A 16,331-nucleotide genomic window follows, 5' to 3' on the forward strand; every position below is an offset into this window, starting at 1 on the left:
GATTACAGAACTGTCTCAGCTAATTCCATATTAAGGGGCTTTAAAGGCCATGTTGAACAACATTGGAAAATAGACCTGTACTCAAATAGTCTTTACCCATGCACTAACTTTGATAGGATTATTTCAGTATTTGTGCTTCATGGATGCTGTTACATTGATACACATTTAGCAAGCTCTTTAACAAGTTGAGATATTTTTTTATTATTCCATTTCTATCCTTCTAAGCTGCCAACTCATGTATTAAGGATTCATGCACTCATCCTTGCCATATGTTTTATTGTTGTTTTACTTGGCATTTTCATTTAAGTAAGTAGGAAGAGGCAAAAAATGACTTTTAGAAATACTACTGTATTATAGGGCATGATTCTGTTATTTTGTCACTGTATTTTTGATGTGCATTCAATGGATTGCAGTTGAAGTCTGCTCAGTGTGAATAAAGATGGCATGGTCTAGATCTAAACTTTTAAGTATATATGGAAAAATAAATAAAGCTGGATCGATTATGTTTGCAGAGCAACATTACATATTTACATGTTAGGTAAAATAAATAATTCAGCTTATCACTTAATTGATCACTTAAAAGTGTGCATTCTGTTGAGTGGAAGGAGAGAAAATGTTTCCTGATAATTTATTTGTCTCATACTGAAACAAAGTAACAGCGTTAATACATTGCTGCGCTTTTGGAATTTTTTCCCCGGTTTCTGCTGTGAGTGGTTTTGAGCATTAATGGAATGAGATTGCACTCTGAGTTTTGGAGTTTTGTTATGTGTGTGTGTTTTCTTTTGTACAGAAGCTATTAAAATACCACGGCTAGACTTGCTTTTAGCCATTATTGCAGCCTGCAGCACGACGAGAGCAAAGGGAAGGTACCCCTCAATCTGAGTCGGTGAGTCACCTGCCAAAGCATCTTGCTCACTAAACCACAACAGGGTTTCCGTGATTAACGCAAGAAAAGAATATACAGAAATAGTCTATTTTTTGATGAAATCCTAAGCCTTTTAAAAGTTTTTAATATTAATTTTTTCTTCTCCCTCGCTTCAGTGTAGTGTTGTCAAGCTACGATACTGTGCTCGCCGTATTTGAGCCTGGTTGTTGAAGAGCTAGATGCGTGGAAGGGTTGGTGCTTGCTGTTTCCTGTTTTCCTGGTCAGGCAGCTTTCCCGCCGGCGCGGCCGGGCAGTTCTCCATGGGGATCCGCGGGGTGGTCGGTGACAGTGGGGAGCCAGGAGCTGCACGAGGGCAGGGTCAGTGACGGGTCTGACCCGCCTGTGCCGCGGGCGTCCGCGCGTCCCGAGCCCATCCTCAGCCCTCCTGGCCAGGAGCTCTGACCTTGTGGCAAGTGTCACTGCTACCCTATAGGGCAAACAGGAGAAGCACTGACTGGGTTGCAGGCTCAGGAGGACAGGTGAAAATGCCTTGGCAAGAAGGTGACTTTGTGACCACTACGGCTATAGAAAAATTGTTTTGGATTACAGTATTGAGTTGGGTTAAGTTTGGTGCAAACTGGGGGGCTACATTTCAGGTCACCGTAGGAAAACACTTGTAATCTGAAAACTAACATTGGATTATGTTTGGTTTTGGTATGTTTAAACTTTGTATAGAACAGATAATTATTTCTGTGTTTCAAAACAAGCAATTATGTGGATGTGTATTATTTTTGTATTACACAAGTATTGAACAGAAATATTTTGCTATAGCTAGCACACAATATTCAGTATCTTTAAAAGAAAGAAACCTTTGGAAGTTTTTGGTTAGGGAAAAGATTGTATGGTGCAGTTTGAATGCTCAAATGAGTCTCACATGCGCTGAATGCCACCAACTTTCATGTCTTGATGAGTAAACAGAGATGTAAGCTGGGCATGTGAGTACTGCAGCGGGCAGGAATAGAGAGGGGAGCCGCATCTTAGCGTGAGGCCGGGTATTTTGTAGGAATGTGAAAAGGCACTAAAGGCCTCTCTTCGGAGGGGATATTGTAATATTATCAGCAAAGTTGTGTTGAAAACTGAAAGCCGGTAACTAAAAGCACATTTAAAAACAAAACAGATGATTTTAATGACTTTAAGAACATTGCTAAGGTTAGTAATCAGCAAACCACAAAGAAAATTATTGTGATCAGACTTCTGACTTTTCACTGAGATCTAGAGCATAGTCAAAGGGTAATCCAGGTTTTGTTCATGTTACATTTTTTTTTCCTAGTTACACTGCCTATCAGTTTCTCTTTAAACAACAAAAAAGTGCTCTTAACTAAATGATAAAATAGAAACAAACTGCCTTATATGCCTTTGGAAATGCCTCTCTTCTGGAGCTGTATCTTGAAACTTCAGAAAAATATTTCATAGAAACAAATTGTTTGAAAAATCAGCATTAAGTAAACACTAGCATGGTTGATAATTGAATGTGGCCTGTTCTCATACCGTTGCAGTAGCTGTACTTCCTTCAAATGTCTTTATAACAGAAAAGTCTCCGGTTGATTTGTGGTGTATTTCTTATCTTTTTGAAGTTTCTGTATGGAATTTTGCTGAAACTCTGAACAACAGGGTAGCCAAAAGAAAGGAAAGAAGCTGAGATAGTCAGGTTTTCTTTCTGTATTATGTGATATTATGCGTGTGTGTGTTTTTTTTTTTTTTTTTTTTTTTTTTTCCATGATCTAATTTGAGTTACAACATTTCATTATGTACAAAGGTAGGCATAGTTTTCTTAAGTGGTGTAACAACAAGGAAGAAAAATAACAGTAAACTATGTCTTCATAACAAAGTTGAATTTGTCTGGAAGGCGTGCACTTACTAAGAAGCAGGGTATAACTTTTAACAGATCTTCTTTTCCATCAGGTTCTCCTCTTTCAATTTGCAGGCGATGGGGCCTCTGCCAGGGCAGCTCCTCTTGCCTGCGGCTGCTCCTTTCTGCCCTCTTTCCTGCAGGTCGCAGGAGAGCAGGCGACAAGGGAAGAAAATGCCCCAGTGGTGGTGGTGCTTGGCTCCTGCCTGGGGCTGGTCCTGCACCAACAGTGCTTGAGGCAGCTGTGTGTATTCTTAAATGTTGCCTGCTTTTTTCATATCCTTTAAAACTTTTTTTTTTCCCTCAGTCCCATCTTCCATGTCATATGGAAGAGTTTAAGCACTGTTATCCAGTATTCTCCAGTTACGGAATTTGAGTTTTAGAAACTGACATAATTATGTATATTTTAATAGAAATGGTAGCATCTTCAGGATAGCGTAAGTTCTGAGACGTGTCTAAGGATAGCTCTTTGGAGGAAAGGCTTCAAGAAACCTTGCTGCAATAATTGGAGGAAGGTTTTTGTATAGATATAAGTGCTGATAGGAAGGGAACTCCAGAATTTGTCAGAAGTGCTGGCCAGTGTGGTCCTTATCTTCTGGAGGGTTTCTTCGGAAACGAGAATATTTTGAAATAGAGAGGACTTGTATCTGTTTAAAAATGACTTATAGACCTGCTTTGTCAGGGAACTGTAAACCAAACCTGCAACAAAGAATGCCATGTACTGGAATTGGTGACTAAGATAATATTTCTCAAAGCACTTTTTGACTAACTTAGGTTGAAAAAAGTCGTGATAGAACTGATGTTTCAAAAGGCAGTACTCGGATGAAGGGCAAGATCACATCAGTACCGATTATATTTCAAAATGCTTAGATTTCACACCTGTGTTTCTTATCAGAGAGGCAGTATTTTAAGATGCGTGTTTCAGGGTGCAAGGAAGACTTTCTTCTGATGGCCTGCTTGACTTCTGGGGACTTCGTGTGAGTGTTTGTGTGCCACGTGCTCTAGGTGACCCTGCGTGTGCAGGAAGATTGGACCAGATGACCTCTAGAGGTCCCTTCCAACCTTAAGCATTCTATGATTCGTATTGACAGTATAGAGCTGCGCATGTTCAGCTTCTGCTATTATAGAATGGTGCATTTAGAGGCCATGCTGCCTGGCCTGCTGTTTTCCCCTGAGCTCTAAGTGCTGCTGGCACTGCCAGAGTTGTCTTTTGCTTTCTGCCCCAGATTGGGACAGAAGTCACTTGCTACGATGATAACATTGTACGTAGCTTACTGAGATTTTTAATTCATAGATTATAGCAGCCTCAAATTCCTAAACTGAAGTTTAGATTGCCTTAAACAAGGCTTGCAACAAATTGTTCCTAATACTACTGTACTTTATAACATCTTTGTCTTTTTCTATCACTAAGAAAAGTGTTTCTGTAATGTTAATTAGCTAGTAACTGCTGTTTTCGGTATGCTTTAATTACCATATGTTGCTTGATTATATGTTATGAAATAAACTTAAGGTTATTTGAGATTGTTAAACATTGAGCTAATACGTGTGACTACTGTATTTAAGATCAGGTTTTGCAGATATGATGCTGGGGACATTGGGAAGAAGAATCCAGTCTCATTGATATATAAGGACTATTTTAAAAATTGTCTTCTAGATTTTAAAATTAATATTTACAAGAAAAATCTGATAAAATACCACAAAAGTACTTTGGATCATAACTGTATATAATAGATTGTAGAGATATAACTCTTGGATGACTTATGTATATGCCACTAATAGGCATCTTTTGCCTGACGGTCTAATTCTACATTGTGCAATGCAAAATCTTCGCTTATTACATATGATCTCTTAAGAATTCTTTTTTTTAAAACCCCTGTTCAAATTAATTTAGTAATAGCTGCATTGCTAATAGATAAATTATATGTATGTAATTCTGTCTTTTTGCATCTAATTAAGCACTGTTGTGGTTATGGCAATCTAATTGGAAAAATTTGTAATAACTTGTTCTCCATGGACAGCTCAATAAAAAAACTTATGCTAAAACAGTGGTAAATAAAAGGTTGTCTTTAATGTTTATGTAATATTATGTTTGGTCAGTAGTCAAAAAAAGTAAGCTACATCACAGAGATGAAGTAAAACTTTTTATAACAAATCTGAGTAACTTACATATCAGAATGAAAAAGTTGACAGTTTTTTTGTGAGGAGACTTTCTTTTAGTATTGTAAAAAGGTATCCTATAATTTCTTTGTCTTCTTTAGAAAGATATTTAAAGTAATTTTTGCATTAGCCATTGACGTAACTGATCTAATGCTGGAAACCACTAAGAATTTTAATATCGTTCTTGTATAATTGTCTTCATCTCTGGTCGTTGCAGGAGAGGGTGCTTTAAATACCTAGGAGTGTTTCCATGTTGTTTCTTTCTTGGATTGCTAGAATAAAATCAGTATTTATTTCAATCAGTTGTAGATAGAAATAAACAGTTTACATTTTTAGTCGATGCATGATTTTTCCATTTGCTTTACTGGATCTTAAATTCTAGCTTCATCCCTTGTTAAGTTTTGTGGTTATGTTCACATATTTCTTCTCTTCAGATCTTCAAGAAGCTCAATATAAGAAGCTATATAGACCATGAACCAACTTTGAAAATGGTGGAAATATATGGAGATGGATCCTGTGTTATGCTGTGCTCCTTTCTTCCCTTGTCCTCCTGTTTCGATTGTTTTCTCTATTTTTCTGCAGTGTTTTCAAAATGACTTCCCCCAAAATATTAACTCTAGCAAACTAGCAGTTGGTAAATCATTGTACTTAAGATCTTTTAGGTTTTTTTTGCAAGGTTCTCTCTCTCTCTCTCTTTTTTTTTTTTTTTTAAAAAAAAGGAGCTTTGCTTTGAAGTGGAGCAGCAATGTGGCTCAACAATGTGGATGCCTAGAAAGATAAGGTCAGCTGAGGGTCCCCCAGTAGCCTAATAAAATGTGGCATTTTAAGTGCTGTAGAGATGGTCTCAATTGCAGCTGCTGTCGCAGCTAACTAAGTGCCTAGGAACTGTGAAGATGAGGTTTTTGATTCAATGGAAAATAGCATTTATGTTGCATTTTACAACAACAACAAAAAAGTTCTTGTGTCTACAGATGTTATTTCCTTTATTTTATGATTTATACTGGATGGGGGGCTTTGATTTGGGTGGGACCTTTTGTTGATTCTTTAAGTGAGGACATTCTGCTCTAGTTGCTGGTGTTTTAAGTATCGCAAGTCACTAAGTGGTAATTAGCATTTTTTTTAATTAACTGAACTTACTGTTCGTCCTATACTTTGAAAACATACTAACAAAGCTAAAGTATTTCTGAAGTTGCACTTAAAAGTCTTGTAGAGTTGTTTATGTGGGGGTTGGGAAAGAGAATTTTTGGAGGGAAAAAGGAAGCTTTACGTCCCCTGCTATTAACACAGAAGGCAGAATATAACTGAAACTTAAAAATACTTGAATTTAAGGATGCTGATAAAATTCACCTATTAGATTCAAAGATTTTCAAATGTAAAGCTCTTGTGCCCGTGACAGTACTTGTGGTTATTTTGAAACTCGTGGTTGATTGAAACATTTAAGACAAGAAAAAATGTTTGTTTAACTCTAAACAGAGGGAATCGGGTTGGGAATTGGGAACAGAAGGGGAGGAAAAAAAAAAAAGAACTTTAAACCCCCTCTGATTATGATTATCGTGAAACAGCTTTGTTTCAAGATCTTAACCAGTGCTATGCTTTCATAATTTAATTGGTATTTCTCAGACTTGACCGATTTTAATTTTTCAGAGGATGCGTATAACTAACTGGATCCATCAGTAACTTATTTATGGCATTGTTAGACTCACTTATGGGAAGTTTAATTGCAGTTGCTTCCATCATTTTTCTTGACAGCTGTTGAAAATAGTGTAGTGAAATTGGTTTTATGCTGAGTTTTAGGAAGCAGATATTTGTTCAGAAGCAGACGGGGAGTGCAAAGATCCATGCCAATATTCAGAATTCATATTTCCCTTGAATGGAAGGTTGTGATAAAATGGTACATGGTGTGTTTTCATTGCCTGTTGAAAGACTTTCATGCAGTTAAAATAAGCATTTTGATGGTGGTTGAATTAAGAGTTTTTGTCAGTCTCTTCTCATCATGGATGATTAGACTAAAACGTCTGCTTGTCTTGACTTGAGATCACCACAGCTTCAGATAACATGCTTTGTGATTGAAGGTCGAAATATTTTGAATTCTAATAGGCTGCCAGATGAATTGCTTGAAATAGACTGTAAAATTTCAAGGCTTCCTTTTCCATCTGCTGTGAAAAGAACCATTGGGAATGGTTGAGCTTGATGATCATAGAATTACTGGATGGTGATTCTAAAACCCTCAAAGGGAAGTTGCTATGGAGATCTAGTTCCAAACTGTGAAATGATTCACCTTTGAAAGGCTTCAGGGTCTGAGAAGCTGAACACATCATTGTTCAGGTGGTCATTGGTTAGGAAATTGCTGGTGCCTGTGTAATCAGCACTCCTGTGGTAGTTAACGATCTAAAAAGGTTTGTTCTGAATGATGTGGGACAACAGCAATGTGCATAAGATGGCTTCTCTCAATCATAGTCTGCTCAGTCTGGTGCTTGTAAAAATACAGTGAGCTAAATGGCAGACAAATGAACTGCTTCATTGAGGAAGTCTTTTAAAAAACATTTTTTTTCCTGTGATGGATTTGACATCCAAAGTAAGAGGAGAGGAATCTTTTCAGCTTGAAAAGCTGTGGTTAGATGTTGCAAAAGTATCATGTTTATATGTTTATTTTACGAGGAGCAGGATGGTGGAGCTGCGCGTTCATGTTTATTTGCAGATTAAAGGAGTGGTCATGTTGGAAATGGGAGATTTCTACTGAGTCACAGCTTGGGAGCAGAATTAGGTAGCCTCAGTATATTCATTTTGACACCCCTGCCCCAAGGAATGTTTGGGGCTACCAGGCACTGTGCTCAGATAGATGAGGGAAAGAGAAGAGAGAGGAGGGAGAGGAGAAAAAAAAAAAAAAAGGGGGGGAAAAAAAAATTCACCCTGTATGTCCAAGATCAAAAGAGTAATGAAAAGGAATACACTCAAACTGTTTGCATACATGTATATAGCAATGCATTTTATAAACTATTATTAAAGTTTGCCGGCAGATTCTTAACTAACTCTTAAAATTACCTGGGCACACACATTCGAGGTGCGTTTTTGGGAATGCATTTGCTCATGGTAAAATTAGTTAGTTACTACAACTATAAATATCTACTTCAACATGAAGCTGTTGTTTGATTAACTTCACATGAAGTAGTTTTTCTTACTGAACATCTTGGTGTGTCTGTTGAGTAGCGTTTCGTGTCATGGTTTCTGTGATGGGCTTTAGTAAAGAGGAGGTTGGTGGCTACTAGGTGGTGCCAGATAGTTACGGAACTCAGTGAACTATTCCAGAGCGCAGTTGTCTCTGAAGCAAAATGTTACTGGGTAGAAAAGCAAGGGAGTTAGGGATGACTTCATTGAAAAAGTGCACAGAACAACAAGGTCTTTACTTCTTGTGGACTTAGTAGTCAGCTAGCGTTTTAGCAAGCAGCTTTCTGCTGCTCTGGTGACTTTTATTTGTGTTTTTGCTTTTTAGTTTTTAAGAGGGAAAGGGCTAATACACACGAGTATTAAGTTTTATTTTTTATTTGCTACATGTTACAACAAGATTTGAACATTGAACAGGAAGCATTGCAAACTCTCTGAACTAGCATGAAATAAGATGCAAATTGTATATTACTTTTTATTTTCAGTATTTCAGGTGCTGTTTAAAATTCCTTGCGATTCTAGGGCTGCTCCGTTACAGGAGACTCTTGGCGCTCTGACGTCTCCGCTCGTGTTGCAGGGCGCTTCCCGCACGTACCAAATGGGTGCGGAACAAGCTGCCTCTCGATCACCTAAATGTTTTGGCTGTTTGTAATTATCTACAGCACTTCTAGTAATAAAATTTAGGATTCAATTAAAGTTTCAGAATATTTGGGAACTGTTAGGTAACCTATTGTAGCTGGAAACTTTTTGTTACTGAGTTTTGTGTAGGTATTTATTTAGTTTAAGATTCCCCTTTAAATATTTTTGAAGATGCTTTATTGACATTATTCTTTTAATCCTCTTCCTTGTGGGTTCCCAGAGCATTGTCATTTTATGCTCTGTGCCGCACTGAAGTGTTCCTTCGCTGTTTGTATTTTTACAAAGACTCATTTTGCAAAGACTTCATGTTGAAGAACGCAGAATGGAGTGAGTTAAGCTGGCTGTGCACAGGAGCCCAGATGGGCTTCATTTAACAGCTTAGGCTTTGTTGCAGAGTTGAGCATTTGTATGGGTCTAGTAGGAGTACAGGCATGGTAACCACTATGCTGTGCTGTATCAAAATCAATGAAAACTTCAGAGTTTGTGTGTGGTGTGGTTTTTTCATATCTCTGCATCTCTGGCATAATCAGTCTGTGACCCAGGTATGTAGCAAATATTTTAATTGTTCATAGGCAGTTTATCTGGTCGTTTGACACCAGATAAAATTACCATGTGAGCTTCTACTGTTGGCTGCCAGTGGCTATTCTTGACCCGTGTAATTATATTTCCTTAAAAAGGCAGCACTTTCCTTATGGTGACCCCCGAGTGTTATAGTGAAGACTGTCATGATAGAGCCTGGCAATGTGCAGTCATGAAGCAGAAGACTCTGCCCAGAAAAACCTTTGGTCAAAAGAAAAGGAGGTAAAATGCAGCACGTAGATGGTGATGGTGAAGGTAATGTGACTCAGTGTTATTCATTATTTCATTTCTCTAATGATAAGAACCATCACTGAAAGCCAGTAGTGTGTTTGAATGTAGTTGTCACTGCATGTGAATGTTGTAGATGTTTGCCTTTGGTGACTTGGCATGTTCTGCCAGCCTTTAATGCATGAAGTTTTTCCTTTGGTGGTTGTATAACCTGAAACTTCTGCTGCTTGTCTCCACCACCGCCTTATTGAATAAAGATAGGATATCTTATGTGGCTCTTCCTGAAAGATCACTTGAAAGGTTCAGGTTTGCCAAGGAATACGAAGACAGCTGTTTAGTGGGGTTGAGGAAGGGATTCCTCTGAATTCCTGTTTGCTTCTGGAATGAAGGTCAAAGGCTGTGCCTTATTTTTCCCCCTGCTCTAACTGCTCTGCAGGCTGCTGCTGCGTGGGGCCTGTTTTGCAGAGCGTGGATGCAGCCCCGTGGCCGCTGCGTGAGCGCCGTTCGGGAGCAGCGGGATGCGCGGAGCCTCGCGCGGGGCCCGCCGGCGGCTGCCGCTGTGGAGAGAGGCGCCTGGTCGTGGGCAGTTCTCCTTGCAAGGCTTTTGTGCGGAAGGGAAGGGCGCTCAGAATGGCAAATAAAGCAAAATGTTGCTGAGCTCAGGTTGACGGGAGACCTCATCTCCGAAACAAATGTTAGCGTTTTTCAGCCTTTGTTTTTTTGGAAATTTTGCAATGATCCAGGCTAGGTTCCAAACTCCTCTTGTTGTTCCAATTGACACAATTGTGTTTTGGAAAAAATCTGAACAAAGACTAGTTTTTTTTTTGGGGGGGGAATTCTTTGTTTTAAACAGTTTGTGATGTGTTGTCATCGCAAAGTTTTACACTGGTGTCTTGCAATAGTGAATCCATGCAAATTGCTGCATGATGCAACCCTGGCAGCGTGTGTTGCAAGTTTGTGTGAATATCCTATGGAAGAATAACTGAGGGCTCTTTCCCAAACCCAGTGCAGTGGACAGTGCAGTGGCAGTATTTCAAATATGCAATCAAGGGCAGTGAGAGTGAGCCCTCTGCGAATGGAGGCATGAAGGGCTCTAAGATTTATTCGTTCAGATTTCAAATAATGTTTTTTGCCCAGTGTGACCGACTTGATAGCAAATCTCAGCAGGTAGAAGGCTTTGCCTGTGGAGTGTTGACTATATCCCAGTGGTGCCAGGATGAAAGAGCAATGGCAGGTAAACACATTTTGCATCAGAAATAAATCACTAATATTTGTCATACAGGTTCAAGTGTAAGAACTCTGGAACAGGGTTTTGTAGATAAAATCACTAGAACTACTTGCTCAGTAACATCTTTCTTTCAGTGAAAACTGCTGCTGGGAAAGAGTTGTGGTTTCTTCTGCAAACTTGCCTGGCCTTCAGGGAATTGCTTCCCTTAGTTTTTTGGCGGACCTTGTTAGACTCCTCATATCCGGCACTGACCTCATGGAGTGCTTGGTTGACAAGTACTTTTATGCAAGTGTAAATTCTTTGTGTGCTCAAGACGCTGAAACCAGAGGCATCTTTTATGATGCTGTATTGCTGCTGCCCGCGCTCACCAAGTGCGTGCTGGGGCACAGAGGCCTGTTCCTGTTTGCCACACGCTCCCCATGGGTTGATACCGAACGGGCCTCTGCTCAGCTGCCCTTGCAGGCTTTGGGGGAAAGGTGCTTGATTTGCACCCTCCTGACTAGTGCCGTGTTGGTGCTCAGCAGGGTGCACGTGGCTGCCTCTGTCTTGCAAGGGCAAGGACTGATTTTGAGCCACAGCAGAGCCCTGGCCAGGAGAGCCCAGGGCAGCTGCAGGCGCTGTCCTGGGAGCACGCGGCCATAGGCTTTGCGTGAGCTGTAACGTTGTGTTCAAAGTAATTAATGCTGCAACTAGTATTCTGAACTGTTTTCCTGTTACTGAAAATCAGCTGAACTTAAGAATAAAAACAAGTGTTTTTAATGGGAATTAAAACCTTTTCTTGCATTACTACAGTGCAAGTAAAACAAAATAATTATTGCCACAGTGACTGCTTGCATTTTAAATAAATTTATACATATTATTAAAAAAAAAAACTAGTTAACTTTAAAATATGTAAGTTTTCTTGTCATTTAGGGTTCTGTGAAGCTGATCATCAAGAGGGTTGCAAATCATTGGCGGTTTCTATTTTCAGAGTTCCACATCGCAGAGTAATTTGCTTTAATTTCACCCAATTTAACCTATACTTCACACCATCACCATTCAGCTTTAATAGCTATGTTCTATGCATAAGAAAAGCAGATAAATGTCCACAATTAGACTGCAAATGATTACAACCAGTTAGGGCTTTATGAAGACAAAACTTAAAGGGCTGTGGCACAAAACAAAGCCACAAAGACGTCTGAAAAAATTCTTTCTTCAGAAGTCAAGGTTTACTATGGCGTTTTATTTCTTTTTTTTATTTTTGTTCTTTTTTGTACTTAATTTTGCCTGTGTTGAAGACAGACAGGTGCACCTTCTTGAGCTGAAAAATATTCTGTTTGAAGAATATTAGGTTTGTGTTACAGTACTTGAAATTATCTTGCAAGGGAAAACATACTAAGCCTACTTTATTTGTGGATTCTTTGTTAGCACATGCCACACTTAACATACTGTCAGAGACAAGAAGCTGTGTAGTATTCTTTGTTCTTAAAATCTGGATCATGCAGAGCAAAACATACAATTGTCAAAGGTTATTACATTTTATATACCTGAGTCAAAAATGCTCGTATGCTTTTCCTTGCAAATCTTTATAAGGGTGACGATAGCATGTCACACCACTCTAAAGATAGGCACTTGATATTATATATATTTTAAACATTTTTTTAGTCCTGTTTCACCTGATAGCTCAGAGGGGTGTCATGTGTCTCCTGCCCTTCCTTCCCCAGCCGCCAGGTTGCCCCGTTGTGTTTCCCTTTGTCCCACCGGGTGTCCGGGTACTTCTCCCGGCGTGAGTTCCTGCCGGGACGTTCCTGGAGCTGGGAGCGCTGGCCGGGGAGGAAGGGCCCTTGCCGAGGGCCCGGCTTTGGTTTGCTCATTCAGCGTTGGCCTGCAGCTTGTTCAACAGGAAAGGTTGGTGCGTTCAGTAAATGCCAGTGGGAATTTCAGCTCGTGTTCTGATTAAATACAACTATTAATTACTCACTGCGTCACACACTCCAGCACATTTACTTACCTTCTTCAGATGAACACAGTATGAAAACCCTGATATGGGGTGCTTTGTGTTAGCCAAATATTTTGTTCAATTTTGCCTTAAGGATAAGGGTAATTAGAGAAACGAAGCAACTGATATACCAAATATAAATTAATCTTGAAGATATGTATTAATTTCCATAATTGCAATTAGGATCAGAATAAGATAGTCTTAGTAGAGTTATTTTGACTTTTAGTATCTCAGTGGCAGCTTGGAGCAGATAAAAACAATAAAGTTTGGGCTATAAGCAGCTTCGTTTTCATGTCAAACTAGTTTTATATGCTATATCATAAAACTTGCAGTCCAATCAGCAACTACATTTAAATACTGCAAATTGTGGCAGCAAAACAATAATTCTGCTGATTAGCCCCTTTCCATTTCTTGTAAGTGAACTGTTTATGCTGTTGAGTACCTTTTGAAAAAAGAAAAAGCCAAAACAGCCTTGATTAGTCAAGGAGTAATTGGATGACTTGATTTTAGCAAGAGAATGAATTGGTTGATGATAGCCTGTAACTAAGTGTAGTGGTTCTGTTCAGATGAATACATAACATACAGTCATCAGATCTTGACAGGTATAACATAAGCAATGCAAAAATCTCTGGAGGCTGAGAGGTAAATTTTGTCAAAGAATTTTGAAGCTGATTCTTGAAAGAAGTGGGAAGAAATGTGCATGCCATTAGATGATACGGTTTAAAAGGTGACACTTGTTACTGCCGTGATGTATACATATTTATATGTTTATATACATACTTAGCTGTTGTTCCTTGTGCATGTGCAGAAAAGCTATTGTACTCTATGGCCTTGCCACCATCAGGACCTGGCAAATAGGTAGCTCTGCCCTTCCGCAGGGGAAATACCAGTGAGCCCAGTTTCATCTTCAACTGGTCACACTGTTTTCCTGAGCTTTGTAGTCCAGCATGACTTGAAAGCAAAGGGACAGAGCCAGCTATTACTGCGTTACTTTAAGTGCAGCTTTTAAAAGGTTCTTTGTTTCCTCCCTGTTACTATATGTTACCTTCTCCAAGGAAGCGTCCTGGCCAGGTGGACTCGCCGCAGGGGCCCGCGGGGCCCTGCCCGCACTAGCAGAGTGGCTCCCTGTGCACGGTCCTTGCTGCGCAGCTGCAGGCCAAGGTGCCGGCTGCCTCGCTGTGCCCTCGGCCCCAAAAGCCCAAGTAATGTCCACAGCCGAGGAAAAATCCTTCCCTGAGACCTGGGGCTACTGGCAAGAAGAGTGAACTGGATGAATTTACTCTTCATGACTTCAAGGCTCTTCCTTTATGGTGACTTGAGGTTAAGTCACTAGCTGTGGGGCTGTCAGGGTCACAGACTGAATGATGCTGTTGTGTTATGTTTACTCCTTTCCTATCTAAAAGGTTTACCTTGTTTTAATAAAAATATCTGCAGAATTGAATCCTTAAATGTGACTGGTGATAGTCTGCATATAAAAAACTAAACATGAGGCTGGCGTAGCTCCACAGGAGCCTGCGTGGATGCTGAGATGAAGCTGTAACAGAGGCTCTCCCGTCGCTGTAGTCTCTGCCGTACATGTGCTCTCCCATGTGTGCTCTCCCTTTTGCTCCCTTGCTCTTCTGCTCTCTCTCTGCTCTCATGTTTCCTTTCTTCCTATCTCACTCTTTCTCCCTCTTTGAATATCCCTTTGTCACACACCTGGATATCTTTGAACCACTGGCTTAAGAGGCTCATCTGTTTTAAGTTGATAACTGAAATCAATATTGTGAAATCCTGAATAAGAGATTTGCAAGTAAAGCTTAATAGCTGTTGCTTATCATGAAGACTCCCTCAATTTGCACCAAAACCTGGACATTTAGTCCAGTTTATGGGCCTTTTGTGCATGCAAAAGATCCTCTAAATGTAGCCTTGAAAATTTAAGGTAAATATCTAGCGTTTTAATGGAATATGCAACTGGTCTCCACTTCTTCTATAAGAAGAATCAAGAAACAGATGAGGAGGACGCAAAGCTAAATTGTTGCGTAGAAACATGGGCTATCAACAGCTTCTTGGAGAGACTCCTTTCTTAACTAAGCTGCAGTCGCAGGCAAGGGGGGCCCCTTGCTGATGCTGCCTGTGCCAGTGCAGCTGCAGCATGGATGCTGGGGTGGTGGTAAGCACGTGGAGAAGAGCTGAAGAACAACATTAGTAGAATGGTTGGAATATCCATGTGTTAGAAGGCTGAGAGAAAATGCATTGCTTTATTTTTATAGCGATGGACTTTTTCTTAATGCAAAGGAGAGAGATTAACTTCACAGTTTAGCTGAATACCTACTACTCAAGAAGATGGGAGAGGACTTCTGCATCTTTACAGGAACAGCTTCCCACTTGTTCTAGGTTTTGTTCAGCTCTTCCCTTGTAGATCAGATCTGCAACATGCTGTTTTCTTCTGCTAGTTCACCCAGGCAGCCTATTTCCCATCCCTGGGTTTGGCATGTGGGAAAGGATGGGAGGAAGGCGAAGGGTGCTCCAGGAGAGCTCCTGGATGGTCCTCGGAGAGAGGGAGCTGGCAGGGGGAGGAAACTCTCTATAGCCTTTTCATAAATTTACGTGAAGATGGTTTTGATATTTGACTGTATTTGAGCAATATTTTTAACTTGTGTACCAAGTGTTTTAATGTAGAGTTGTGTTTCTAAAATGACTATTTTCAATAAGTTATGAGAAGGGACTATATTTAAATGTACATGACAAGAGAGACTTTTGGGTTGTCAGTAGAATTAAGGAATTGTTCATATTTAGCCCTTCTGTGTTACATTTACTACAAAAAATGTGATGCTTTTTCTTCCTGTAAAATCAGTCTGCTTTTATTTTGGTAACGTGAACATAAGAGTCTTTGGTTATTTCTCAGGCATGTCTATTATGTGACAGGATTTGTAAGGCATACAAATAGCCTGAAAATTGATCCTAGGAATAAGTTATAAACTGTTCCAAATTGTTAATAGATATTTTTATGTTAAATATATTTGTTGATTTTTGAATTTCTTCTTTTTTGTGATGGTGCTTGTGTGATAATTTAAATTCTAGCTGAATTTTGTTGCCAGATTGTCTTCAGAAGGGCATGAAGTCAGCACACATGCTTCAGTAATATCTGGTTGTTTTACCCTTATGTTTCCAGTTGGCAATTTGAAATTATGGCTTCAACTGCACTTTAAATATGTGATAATAGCATGTGTTTCTAATAAGGGCCAGCACCATTTTGTTCAGATCGTGTGAATGGTTGTCACTCATATATGACAAATGCACCTTCATCTGCTTCTTTGATGGCCCCCTAAAAACCATACCCTCAAATCAGGCCGATGAAATTAGCTGCTGTGTAAATTGTGTGTCTGAGTGGTTCATTATCTAATCACCGTCAGAACCACAGTGATAAAGTAGATTGAAACAGGGAAGAGGTCTGCCAGATGATTTCAGGGCTTTTTTTTCTAAGCCCCGTTTCCCTTGGAAACACTAAGAGTCATTCAGAACTTCAGAATTCTTTGTCTAGAACTTCTTAATTTTATTTATTTATTTAATGCATAAAGTTGGTGACAGGGAGGGTTGCCAGGAT

At 39.6% G+C, this 16,331-nt stretch overlaps 1 protein-coding gene across 1 annotated transcript in view; it reads left to right on the forward strand.

Moving 5' to 3' along the window:
* The window catches only part of OLA1 (Obg like ATPase 1), an 87,207-nt gene that overhangs the window by 23,257 nt on the left and 47,619 nt on the right, over positions 1–16,331 (forward strand). The window lies entirely within an intron of this gene.

This window comes from Tinamus guttatus, unplaced genomic scaffold (assembly GCF_059628265.1).
Source record: "Tinamus guttatus ecotype Peru unplaced genomic scaffold, ASM5962826v1 Tinamus_guttatus_pri_ptg000260l, whole genome shotgun sequence".
NCBI classification, from domain to species: Eukaryota; Metazoa; Chordata; class Aves; order Tinamiformes; family Tinamidae; genus Tinamus; species Tinamus guttatus.